The sequence below is a fragment of the Nerophis ophidion genome, linkage group LG15 (genome assembly GCF_033978795.1).
Source record: "Nerophis ophidion isolate RoL-2023_Sa linkage group LG15, RoL_Noph_v1.0, whole genome shotgun sequence".
Classification (NCBI taxonomy): Eukaryota; Metazoa; Chordata; class Actinopteri; order Syngnathiformes; family Syngnathidae; genus Nerophis; species Nerophis ophidion.
The window spans coordinates 18,690,017-18,703,980 of NC_084625.1; positions in this window are offsets into that span (position 1 = coordinate 18,690,017).

Below are 13,964 nucleotides of genomic sequence, written 5' to 3' on the forward strand. Positions count from 1 at the left end.
GTGAACGATAGGAATTTAAAAAAAAAAGTGCAGTTCTTCTTTAAGAGACCCAATCCTTGATGCACACGTTTAGTAAAACAGCTAGTAGAACTGTCAAGTTTGCACGTGTTTTAATACACGCAAACCTTTAGCAGATCAGGCCCTCAGTATACCTTTTAGGGCTGTCAAAGTTAACATGTCTGTGGAAGTTTCCTTTAATGGTAATTTCATTCTTAAGGCGCTAGCAAAGTTCGTGAATGGCAGGTTGTGATTTTCTGGGGCTTGTTATTGAACGTTGAGTTGCTTATTTGGACTTGCTTTTCTATCCCCACAATAAAGGCAAACAAGACTGCACCGGTGAGTACTATCCTGATTATCACGCACCCGGTCAACCCGAAACTGTCTCAAAAGTATGTAATGAGTATATTTTTCACAATTACTAAATATACTGAATAGAAATACGCTCATTGCTGTCTGGTATGCGCAAGGTGCATGTGTATACATAAAAAAATGCTTTCGAAAAGAAGCAAGGAAAAATGTGCATTCCTGTTGTTGTTATGATGGAATATGCCGTACATTCAAAAGGAAATTAAGTGTTATTAGCAAACAACACACAAAGGTAATGCACGTGCAGGTGTTATGTACGTGTGCAGTGGACGTCATTACAGTATGGTGTCGTAATGTGGACTATGGCGCAGTTTTCGGCGCGGATAGTTTTGCCGAGATGCAAAGGAAGGTGACGGAACATGGGGTGAAGGTAAAGACATGATTTAATACATCTATAAAAAAGTGCAAACAAAAGGCGCGCACAAGGCGGAGAACAAACTTGGCTAAGAAACAAAAAGTACCACTAAGGCAAAACTATGGACATGAAACAAAAGACTCGCTAAACGTGACGTGAATAAACAAAACTTACTTGGAGAGAAAAGAGCAGAGCAGCATGAACTATGACATGGCATGAAGCAGAGTGATACATAACCAGAGTGAACCGAGCATGAAACAATCAATGACGCCAGAACGACCAACTAAAAAACCAGGCTTGAATAATAATGACATGACAGGAGCGTGAGTCCGAACACATAACAGGTGAAACTAATGGTTGTCATGGTGACAAAACAAGAGTGCACAAAGAGTCCAAAAACCAACAGAACATAACCAAAAAGAAATAACATATGGGTTGTTATGCTTAAAACACATTGACAAGTTAGTACCCTCTAAGCATCTCCGTGAAGGTTGCAAATTATTTTAAATACTTGTCCAGGGTGTACGCCGCCTTCCGCCCGATTGTAGCTGAGATAGGCGCCAGCGCCCCCCGCGACCCCAAAAGGGAATAAGCGGTAGAAATGGATGGATGGACGATTTAACTCTGGACAAAATGTGCGCAATTTCAACTGAACATTTTAATTTTTTGACAATTGGTTTAAGTGTTTTACTATCAAATAATTTATCTGTTATTACATATCCTCAATTCTGTTTCCGGTATGTGTGCCAAAACTTAGTTTTGACATAACCGATATTAACCAGACCAAAAGACGAGCTTAATTTAGGTGCTAAATAAATGCAGAATTAGCAACCTGCGACGAGTGCTTGACTGTGATATTGTACAAGTAACGTCTTGTAAGTAATGTAGTAGTAATGATATTGTACAAGTAACTTTTTGTAAGAATATAATAGTAGTGACCCATCCATCCATCCATTTTCTACCGCTTATTCCCTTTTGGGGTGGCGGGGGGCGTTGGCGCCTATCTCAGCTACAATCGGGCGGAAGGCGGGGTACACCCTGGACAAGTTGCCACCTCATCGCAGGGCCAAAACAGATAAACAGACAACATTCACACTCACATTCACACACTAGGGCCAATTTAGTGTTGCCAATCAACTTATCCCCGGGTGCACGCCTGTATTAGCTACATTTTATGAGTCACATCTTGTAAGTAATGTAATAGCAGTGATATTGTACAATTAACGTCTTGTAAGTGTTGTTTTAGTAGTAAAATTGTACAAGTAACGTCTTATAAGTAATGTAGTAGTAGTGATATTGTACAACTAACATCTTATAAGTAATGTAGTAGTAGTGATATTGTACAACTAACGTCTTGTTAGTAATGTAGTATGAATCAATCAATCAATGTTTATTTATATAGCCCTAAATCACAAATGTCTCAAAGGACTGTACAAACCACTACGAATACGACACCCTCGGAAGAACCCACATAAGGGCAAGGAAAGCTCACACCCAGTGGGACGCCAGTGACAATGATGACTATGAGAAACCTTGGAGAGGACCTCAAATGTGGGCAACCCCCCCACCCTCTAGAGGACCGAAAGCAATGGATGTCGAGCGGGTCTAACATGATACTGTGAAAGTTCAATCCGTAGTGTCTCCAACACAGCCGTGAGAGTTCAGTTCCAAGCGGATCCAAGACAGCAGCGAGAGTCCCGTCCACAGGAAACCATCCCAAGCGGAGGCGGATCAGCAGCGTAGAGATGTCCCCAACCGATACATAGGCGAGCGGTCCATCCTGGATCCCGACGAGCGGTCCATCCTGGGTCTCGGCTCTGGACAGCCAGTACTTCATCCATGGTCATCGGACCGGACCCCCTCCACAAGGGAGGGGGGGACAGAGGAGAAAAAGAAAAGAAGAGGCAGATCAACTGGTCTAAAAAGGAGGTATTTTTAAAGGCCAGAGTATACAAATGAGTTTTAAGGTGAGACTTAAATGCTTCTACTGAGGTAGCATCTCGAACTGTTACCGGGAGGGCATTCCAGAGTACTGGAGCCCGAACGGAAAACGTTCTATAGCCCGCAGACTTTTTTTGGGCTTTAGGAATCATTAATAAGCCGGAGTCTTTTGAACGCAGATTCCTTGCCGGGACATATGGTACAATACAATCGGCAAGATAGGCTGGAGCTAGACCGTGTAGTATTTTATACGTAAGTAGTAAAACCTTAAAGTCACATCTTAAGTGCACAGGAAGCCAGTGCAGGTGAGCCAGTACAGGCGTAATGTGATCAAACTTTCTTGTTCTTGTCAAATGTCTAGCAGCCGCATTTTGTACCAACTGTAATCTTTTAATGCTAGACACGGGAAGACCCGAAAATAATACGTTACAGTAATCGAGACGAGACGTAACAAACGCATGGATAATGATCTCAGCGTCTTTAGTGGACAAAATGGAGCAAATTTTAGCGATATTACGGAGATGAAAGAAGGCCGTTTTAGTAACGCTTTTAATGTGTGCCTCAAAGGAGAGAGTTGGGTCGAAGATAATACCCAGATTTTTTACCGAGTCACCTTGTTTAATTATTTGGTTGTCAAATGTTAAAGTTGTATTATTAAATCGTGGTCGGTGTCTAGCAGGACCGATAATCAGCATTTCCTTTTTTTTGGCGTTTAGTTGCAAAAAATTAACGGACATCCATTGTTTGATTTCATTGAGACATGAATAAATGGGTTGTACTTGTATAGCGCTTTTCTACCTTCAAAGTACTCAAAGCGCTTTGACACTACTTCCACATTTACCCATTCACACACACATTCACACACTGATGGAGGGAGCTGCCATGCAAGGCGCTAACCAGCACCCATCAGGAGCAAGGGTGAAGTGCCTTGCTCAGGACACAACGGACGTGACGAGGTTGGTACTAGGTGGGGATTGAACCCGGGACCCTCGGGTTGCGCACGGCCACTCTCCCACTGCAGTAGTGATATTGTACAAGTAACGTTGTGTTAGTAATGTAAGGTCTTTATTGCCGACCTTAACAAGCCTAAAGTAGTGCCACCACTAACAACAACAACACCACCAACAACAACAACACCATCTACAGGGCCAATCAACCCTCACAGCAAACATGGTGCATTCACAAACTCTGGAATTATGAGCATTAACATTAACAACTCAAACACATTCACAATGTTTTGTGTTGTGCTGGATTGTATTTCTGATACTTATTATGTTATCTATATTATAAAAGTACTTTAAGTAACTCAAATGTAACAACAAAGTGAAAATGATCAAATGCATTGTTTTTGTTTTTTTTAACGAAAAATTATTTATATTTTTAGGTAGCGGTTTGGGGAGCTCTTTTTGGTTCAAATAAAAACAACTGCCATCTAATGAACAGTGCAAGTGTAGTCATGAGTGATATTCATATAAACTATAGCAATGATTCTCAAACTGGTAGTACATGGACTCCCTCTAGTGGTAGGCCAAAGAATCACTTAAATATTCAAACACGGTGTTACTGTTCAAACTGTGTAATTTTGCAGTGGCCAAAAATGTTAAGTATACTTGTTCTATAAAACCTTTGCCTTGTTTTTAATGACTACGTAGGCCTACTATGCTACCGTATTTTAATGTTGGTCATTATGGTGATACTTGGAGAGCCAAGTTTTTTCTGAGGTGCTACTTGGTGAAAAAAAGTTCGAGAACCCCTGAACTATAGCATTCACCTTCTAATTAGCAAACAGGAAGTGATTTCCTGCCGCTTCGCCCGTATTCCACCAGGATGTTTTGTCGTATTTCCGCAGTGATCATTCAGATCTGCGTGATTAAACCTCGACAGCACTTCTGCTAAAACGCTGCTCCCGCGCTGATTAAAAACACTGACACCACTTTCCCTTCGATATTTGGAAGAAAAAAAAAGGAGACTTGCCACTGCTGAGGTCTCCGCCGCAATCACTCCTCTGGAAGCAAATAATGATTTAGGGCGCTTTCAATTAGCTGCAAGGTTCGAGTAAAGCAGCCGAGGGAGCAGCATGTCGCCTGAGTCATTAATCAAAGGGAATTAAGGTGCGGAAATGCATCCCTGTAACAAAATATGCATATCCTTACTCATAATGCTTGATTAAAAAAAAAAAAAAAAGACTCACAATGTGTCCAAAATGGTAGCATTTAGTGTGAGCACTGCCTTAATCCTCTTGAGCAAGGCGCTGCACAGGTACTCACTCACTTCCCACAGGTGCTCAATTGTGATCAGGTGTGGAGGAGACATAAGGTATGGAGGGAAATGGCTGGCCAAACTCCACAAGCACACACATATGATTTTACTCCCAAGTGTATATATATATATATATATATATATATATATAAATAATTTTTTGCAAGTGTAAAAACAATTATATATATATATATATATATATATATATGTATATATATATATATATATATATATATATATATAATTGTTTTTACACTTGCAAAAAATTATTTTTATTCAATTTTAATTAAAAAAAAGTTTCACAAGTATAAAAAAACATTAATTTAATTTTAATTTAAAAATGTTTTCGCAAGTATAAAAACAATTTTCTCCATTGAAAAAAAACAATAGAACGTTTTAATATATGTATATATATTCCATTATAAATATATATTTGCAAATATAAAAACAATTTATTTCAATTAAAAAACAATTTGCAAGTATAAAAACTATTTTCTTCGATTGAAAAAACGATTTGCAAGTATAAAAAAACTATTTTATTCAGTTAAAAATCCAGATTTTAAAATATAGCGTGAACAAATTTATTCAAAATAAAAAACGGTATGCATGTATAAAACCTTTTTTTTTCGCAAGTATAACTGTTTTTTCTACAATTAAAAAAATGATTTTCAAATATAAAAACAATGTTCTTCAATCAAAATTACAATTCCCAAGTAAAAAAAAAAAATTTTCTTCAATTAAAAAAAAGGATTTGCAAATATAGTGTAAATTAAATAAAAACAAGTTTCTGAAATTAAAAATCAATTATAAAAAAAAAAAAAAAAAATATATATATATATATATATATATATATATTGTTTTTTGTATGTATTTATTCATTTTTTCACTTCAAAAACAATTCACAAATACAAAAACAATTTTGTTTAATTGAAACAATGATTCAAAATATAAAAAACTATTTTCTTCAGTTAAAAACAGTTTCACAAACATAAAAACTATTTTTCGCACAAAAAAAAAACATTTCATGAGTATAAAAACTATTGGATTCTTGCAAACTGTGAAAACTTCTGAGGTTAATTTACAGGTTGAAATTATTTCCCCCTTCTGTCCGCCATTGTACTCCCTACCCTGCTTTAATTGTCTTTTTTTTTTTTTTTTTGGTGGATGGCACCATGCGCAAAACACCGTAGCTCTGACGGCCTTAAATTGACTCAACCGCACCACCTGTTGCCGTAGAGAGCAAATTAAGAGCGCTCTGAGTGCAAGATTGCGCAAGGTGGAATATCACTACTGCCAAAAGGCTCAAATTAATATTACTGCCAAACATTTTAACTTGAAGAAAGTTGTTTTTGTACTCGAATGTTTTTTTTTTAATTGAAGAAAATCATTTTTATAATTGTGAATCGTTTTTTTTACTTGCAGAAAAATTACTTTTCTTGTTAACGGCTGGTCGCAAGTCAAAACAATTTTGTGTGTTTGAGGCAGTCATTTAAAGTTAAAAAGTTGAATAGTCACACACTATGTACAAAATCTGCAAAATCTGATCTGACATTTTACAAATCAAACAATTCAATAGTGATAACTATTATTTCATGGATGTATATATCTAAAATGTAAGTATTGAGGAAATCATTATTCAAAGCAAAAAAATATATATTGTTTTAAATGTCTTAAAAATAAGTTTTTCAAAAATGTATTACAAATATAAATACAACTGTAAAATTAATCATTAACATATTTATATGAATATATATATTAGGAAAAGAACATTATCTGCAAAAAGTACCAATCAACATAACTTTTAAAAGTTTGAAATAAATATTAACTACTTATGGAATTAATTAATTAACGATTTAACACAAATATGATGATCGCTCTCATTTTAAAGATGTATTGGAAAAAAACAACTGTATAAAAACAATTAACCACCAAATTTTAGGTCAAAAAGTTAATAGTTAAAGGCCTACTGAAATTAGATTTTCTTATTTAAACATTCTGTGTGTCATACTTGATAATTTCGCGATATTGCCATATTTTTGCTGAAAGGATTTAGTAGAATATATCGACAATAAAGTTTGCAACTTTTGGTCGCTAATAAAAAAGCCTTGCCTTTACCGGAAGTAGCAGACGATGACGTCACCGGTGTGAGGGCTCCTCACATTGTCACATTGTTTATGATGTGAGCCTCCAGCAGCAAGAGCTTTTCGGACCGAGAAAGCGACAATTTCCCCATTAATTTAAGCGAGGATGAAAGATTCGTGGATGAGGAAATTTAGAGTAAAGGCCTAGGAAAAAAAAAAAAAAAAGGCGAGGGCAAGTGAGAGCGATTGAGATGTTATTAGACACGTTTAGTAGTAGGGCTGGGTATCATCAGGTACCTCGCGGTACGATAATATCACGATATTTTACCCACGAAAACGATAAGATCATGATACAACGATTATGCGATAATCGATGTATTGAAATAAATTTCATCCACGATACATCATGATTTCAGTGTCACTGACGAAATTCAAAATGTATTGACTCCACTGAATCCACTTCACCAAAATATTTTCTGTCTGTGCAAATTAAAATTATTAAAAAAACAAAATGAATGCAGAAAATATACATTTCAGTGCTACTGAACTTCTATGTAATCATGGATACATCAGTCCATCCATCCATCCATCCATCTTCTTCCGCTTATCCGAGGTCGGGTCGCGGGGGCAACAGCCTAAGCAGGGAAACCCAGACTTCCCTCTCCCCAGCCACTTCATCTAGCTCTTCCCGGGGGATCCCGAGGCGTTCCCAGGCCAGTCGGGAGACATAGTCTTCCCAACGTGTCCTGGGTCTTCCCCGGGGCCTCCTACCGGTTGGACGTGCCCTAAACACCTCCCTAGGGAGGCGTTCGGGTGGCATCCTGACCAGATGCCCGAGCCACCTCAACTGGCTCCTCTCGATGTGGAGGAGAAGCGGCTTTACTTTGAGTTCCTCCCGGATGACAGAACTTCTCACCCTATCTCTAAGGGAGAGCCCCGCCACCCGGCGGTGGAAACTCATTTCGGCCGCTTGTCCCCGTGATCTTATCCTTTCGGTCATGACCTAAAGCTCATGACCATAGGTGAGGATGTGAACGTAGATCGACCGGTAAATTGAGAGCTTTGCCTTCCGGCTCAGCTCCTTCTTCACCATAACGGACCGGTACAACGTCCGCATTACTGAAGACGCCGCACCGATCCGCCTGTCGATCTCACGATCCACTCTTCCCCCACTGGTGAACAAGACTCCTAGGTACTTGAACTCATCAGTGCTTAACAATTAAAATCAAATTGTTTTATGAAAACTGGCACTTCACTGTATATAAAAAATAAACATTTCAGTCAGTGCATTACATGATCAACAACTGGGTGGTCTTATGAAAACCTGAGAACACATTTTAAGATACTATATGGTCTAAGATCTTTACAAATAAAGCAAGCAATGGACTTTGTAATGCTCGCAGCCCTGGGGGATGCAGAAGGGAGCTTTGGTCTAAATACGGTGTTGATTGTAGGCTGGCTAACAGAAACGTTAGCATTAGCGTCGCTACTCGCCCTTTCCTCCGTGGCAAGCTCAGGATGATGGCGGACAAGATGGCTGTGCATGTTCGTTGTGTTGCCCGTGTACTTGACCTTCGCGAGACAGTTCTTGCAGATTGCGAACTCTTTATCAAGTGTTGTTCCATTGTTTGAATAGTAAAAGCCGAAGTGGGCCCAGACTTTAGATTTAAAATTCGCCGGTGCATCTTTCACGTGTTTTTCTCTGCTATTCGCTCCTCCGCTTTGCGCCATTCCCTCCATCTGCTGCTGCTTCTTCTTCTTCTTTCCTTTCAAAAAGTTCTGCAGGAACTTCGTATTGCGTCTGCCTCACAATACGAAGTTCCTGCAGTCCTGGGTTCAAATCCAGGCTCGGGATCTTTCTGTGTGGAGTTTGCATGTTCTCCCCGTGAATGCGTGGGTTCCCTCCGGGTACTCCGGCTTCCTCCCACTTCCAAAGACATGCACCTGGGGATAGGTTGATTGGCAACACTAAATTGGCCCTAGTGTGTGAATGTGAGTGTGAATGTTGTCTGTCTATCTGTGTTGGCCCTGCGATGAGGTGGCGACTTGTCCAGGGTGTACCCTGCCTTCCGCCCGATTGTAGCTGAGATAGGCGCCAGCGCCCCCCGCGACCCCGGAAGGGAATAAGCGGTAGAAAATAGATGGATGGATGGAGTTCTCTACTAGAGTACTGTAGAGTACTGCGCTAGAGCGCCATAATGTGGAGGCTCGAAGTATCCATCCATCCATCCATTTTCTGCCGCTTATTCCCGTTCGGGGTCGCGGGGGGCGCTGGCGCCTATCTCAGCTACAATCGGGCGGAAGGCGGGGTACACCCTGGACAAGTCGCCACCTCATCGCAGGGCCAACACAGATAGACAGACAACATTCACACTCACATTCACACACTAGGGCCAATTTTAGTGTTGCCAATCAACCTATCCCCAGGTGCATGTCTTTGGAAGTGGGAGGAAGCCGGAGTACCCGGAGGGAACCCACGCAGTCACGGGGAGAACATGCAAACTCCACACAGAAAGATCCCGAGCCTGGATTTGAACCCAGGACTGCAGGACCTTCGTATTGTGAGGCAGACGCACTAACCCCTCTGCCACCGTAGTGACTCCATAAATCAAACAGGTTTTTGTGGACGAATCTGTTTAAAACGGCTGTATGTTTATGTTTATAAATATCGATATTTGACGCCCGTGTATCGATAACGTGCCGCAAGAGGAAATATCGCGATATATCCTAGTATCGATGTTTTGGCACATCCCTATTTACTAGGATAATTCTGGGAAATCCCTTTTCTTTCTATTGTGTTGCTAGTGTTTTAGTGAGTTAAATAGTACTTGATAGTCGCAGGGGTGTTTCCACGGGTGTGTTGACGCCAGAGTCTCTGAGAGAAGTCACGGCAGCAGGAGGACGCTGGCTCCGCTGATCTCCGGTAAGAGGCGACTTATTTCCACAATTTTCTCACCGAAACCTCCCGCTTGACATGTAATCGTGATCCATGTTCGCTTGACCGCTCTGATCCATAGTAAAGCATCACTTCCGGGAATTTTAAACAAGGAAACACCGTGTGTTTGTGTGGCTAAAGGCTAAAAGCTTCCCACCTCCATCTTTCTACTTTGACTTCTCCATTATTATTTGAACAAATTGCAAAAGATTCAGCAACACAGATGTCCAGAATACTGTGTAATTATGCGGTTAAAGCAGACGACTTTTAGCCGTAAGTGGTGCTGAGCTAAAATGTCCCCTCCAACCAATAACGTCACAAACACGCGTCATCATTCCGCAACGTTTTCAACAGGAAACTCTGCAGGAAATCTAAAATTGTAATTTAGTAAACTATTGGCATGTGTTGCAATGTTAATATTTCATCATTGATATATAAACTATCAGACTGCGTGGTTAATAGTAGTGGGTTTCAGTAGGCCTTTAAAGTCCCAACAATAGTCACACACACACACACACACACACACACACACACACACACACACACACACTAGGTGTGGTGAAATTACTCTGCCTTCGACCCACCCCCCCGGGAGAGGAGGGGAGCAGTGAGCAGCAGTGGTGACCACGCTCGAGAATAATGTTCTTGATTTTACCCCCAATTCCAACCCTTGATGCTGAATGCCAAGCAGGGAGGTAATGGGTCCCATTTTTATAGTCTTTGGTATGACTCGGCCAGGGTTTGAACTCACGACCTACCGATCTCAGGGCCAAAACTCTAACCCAGGGGTAGGGAACCTACGGCTCGCGAGCCAGATGTGGCTCTTTTGATGACTGCATCTGGCTCTTGGATAAATCTGAGCTGACACTGCTTAACACAATAAGTAATGAATATTTCCAATTGTAATCAAAGTGTTAAAAATAATGTTGAAAATATAAAACATGCTCATGCATTTCAATCCATCCATCCTTTTTTGTACCGCACTTGTTCAAGAATATGCATTAAGGGTAAGAAGTCATTTAATTATTATTGCTTAGTTTAGGGCTTGCCTCTCGGAGGTTCTTCAGACCACCAAGCACCGACATGAGAGCCTGTTTCAGGGTTACAATATTTTTTTTATTTTTCAATAAGTCTTTCAGTTGCTTTCCAGCAATTTTCTTTTTCCCTTTCATTCTCGCTCGCACTCTGGCTCCAGCTCCAACCCTGTCCCTCCTCCTGGCTGCTGCTTAAAAACAGAGCGACAGGTGATTAGATAACAAGGCCCATGTGGGAACATCTACGCTCCTGTCGCTGATTTCGAGGCCGGTCCTGGCAACACCCCGCTTCGCTGCAGGCCTGCAGGCCACGCCCCCTCCACAGTTAGCTTCAGAATAACAATGTTATTATAAAGAATAATAGACCTATTATACTCTAGAAATGTTGGTCTTACTAAAAAATGCACGCGTTTAGTTTTGTCCAGTGTTGAAAAAAATATTATGTGGCTCTTACGGAAATACATTTTAAAATATTTGGATTCTTAGCTCTCTCAGCCGAAAAGGTTCCCGGCCCCTGCTCTGACCACAAGGCCACATGGTTAGGCCTGAGCAATTTCCACACTACTCATGTTTCCCCCTTGGTGGACCGCAGCTCCCCGGTGCAGGCAGCACTCGTGCAGCCCCAGACACAATTATCTTTCTGCTCAACCGTGCAACAAAATATGCATCCCTCAAACCCCGTCAGCGTCACAATGAACGGCTTCGGCTCGTCTAAAATCATTAATTTGCACCAATTAAAGGGGCGAAAAGAGACAATTTCTCTCCGGAGCGCTCGTTCTTCGAAACAGCTGCATTATTAGTTGTTGATTAAGTTTGTTTGAGAAGCGCGCCTCATTTGCATTTGTGAAGCTCGCCGCCATTGTCGGCGTTGCATCCAGCGCCGGCAGATGGCTGCTATTCAGTGTTTATCAAGCGACGGCGACTCCGACGACTGCCGCCGTGATCTGCACCGCAACTCATTAGCCACGCCGCTCTGGAACGACGGCACACCTGGCGGCCCACTTGAAGGATTACGCGGTAAACATGCAGCACCGATCCCGTGGGTGTTTCAGGGCCCGGGCTACGCCGAGCGCCCACATGGGATCAATGGCAACATTCGATCTTTCAAATAATTTGTGAAATATCAATCGTGATGTTGCTAATTGTGTGGCAAGTCTGGTCCATTTTATATAATTAAATAGTCCCACATTATATGATCTATACTTGACAAAGCCTAACCAAAATTTCATTGTGCCCAATCATGAGCTAATCCGAATGCAAACCCAGAAAGGACTAGTAGTAGAAAATGGATGGATGGATGTCACAATTTTCTTAACTTAGACTACACTGCACACAAGCGAATGAAGGGCATACTTACTCAACAGCCATACATGTCACACTAAAGGTGGCAGTATGAATAATGCCAACACTGTCATAAACATGTGCCATATAGTGAAAACACACTAAACCAGTGGTTCTCAAACTTTTTTCAGTGATGTACCCCCTGTGAACATTATTTTTTTCAATTCAAGTACCCCCTAATCAAAGCAAAGCATTTTTGGTTGAAAAAAAGAGATAAAGAAGTAAAATACAACACTATGTCATCAGTTTCTGATTTATTAAATTGTATAACAGTACAAAATATTGCTCATTTGTAGCGGTCTTTCTTGAACTATTTGGAAAAAAAAGATATCAAAATAACAAAAAACTTGTTGAAAAATAAACAAGTGATTCAATTATAAAAATAAAGATTTCTACACATAGAAGTAATCACCAACTTAAAGTGTCCTCTTTGGAGATTGTAATAGAGATCCATCTGGATTCATGAACTTAATTCTAAAAAATGTTTCACCAAAAAATATATATATTTTTTTTCTTTATTAAATGTATTTATATTATCATTTGGTGCAGCCGGGCCGGAGCAGGAGGGGATATAAAGAGAAAAAAAAGGAAGACAGAGGGAGAAGTTGTGGGAACAAGAGGGGGATTAGACAGAGAGACAAAAACAACAACAGCAAATACAACAATAACAACAACAACAATAGAACAACACCAGCACATACAATATGTACAAATATGATCGTAAAAGTGATAGCAAATAAGCAGTTAGTGAAATAAATAATATAGTAATGACAATGAGCATTTTTACACTAAAACTGGAGCAATACAAATACCAATAGAAAAAGCGCTATTGATCATGAACAAAACCAATAGTTTACCTCTATTATCAACAATACAGTTGTTCAAATGCAACAATACGTATACATAATGATAGCTAGAAAGATAATAAAAATAAATAAATAAATGAATAAATGAAATGAAAAAAATGAAAAAAAAAGGAATACCGAAAGATGAAAGGGAAGAGAGAGTGGCAACCTATATTAATCTTGTAGATTGTTATAGTAACAATGGGTTAAGCTCTGTTAATATGCCTTGTGACTACAAAAAATGGGACCCGTTACCTCTCTGCTTGGCACTCAGCATCAAGGGTTGGAATTAGGGGATAAATCACCAAAAATGATTCCCGGGCGCGGATAATGCTGCTGCTCATTGCTCCCCTCACCTCTCGGGGGGTTGATCAAGGGTGATGGGTCAAATGCAGAGGATCATTTTGCCACATGTCGTGTGTGTGAGACAATCATTGGTGCCGTAACTTTAACTACTAGAATTACATCGATATTTTTTAAAATCACAAAATCAATCAATCAATCAATCAATCAATCAATTTTTACTTATATAGCCCTAAATCACTAGTGTCTCAAAGGGCTGCACAAACCACAACACAAACCACTACGACATACTTGGTAGGCCCACATACGTCATCGTGCGGGTTGATTTGACCATTGAGGAAGTACATCGCTGAGCAGGTTTGACTCTCGTCTATTTTTCAATAAGCTTTGTCTTTTCGGTCGGATCGCTTTTCAGCCGCTCCTCTTTAATGCTCGCTTATCTCTCGCCTTCAGTCGGCTGCGTCTTCATAACTGTGTTCGGTTCTTCTCAATCTTTCTCGCTCG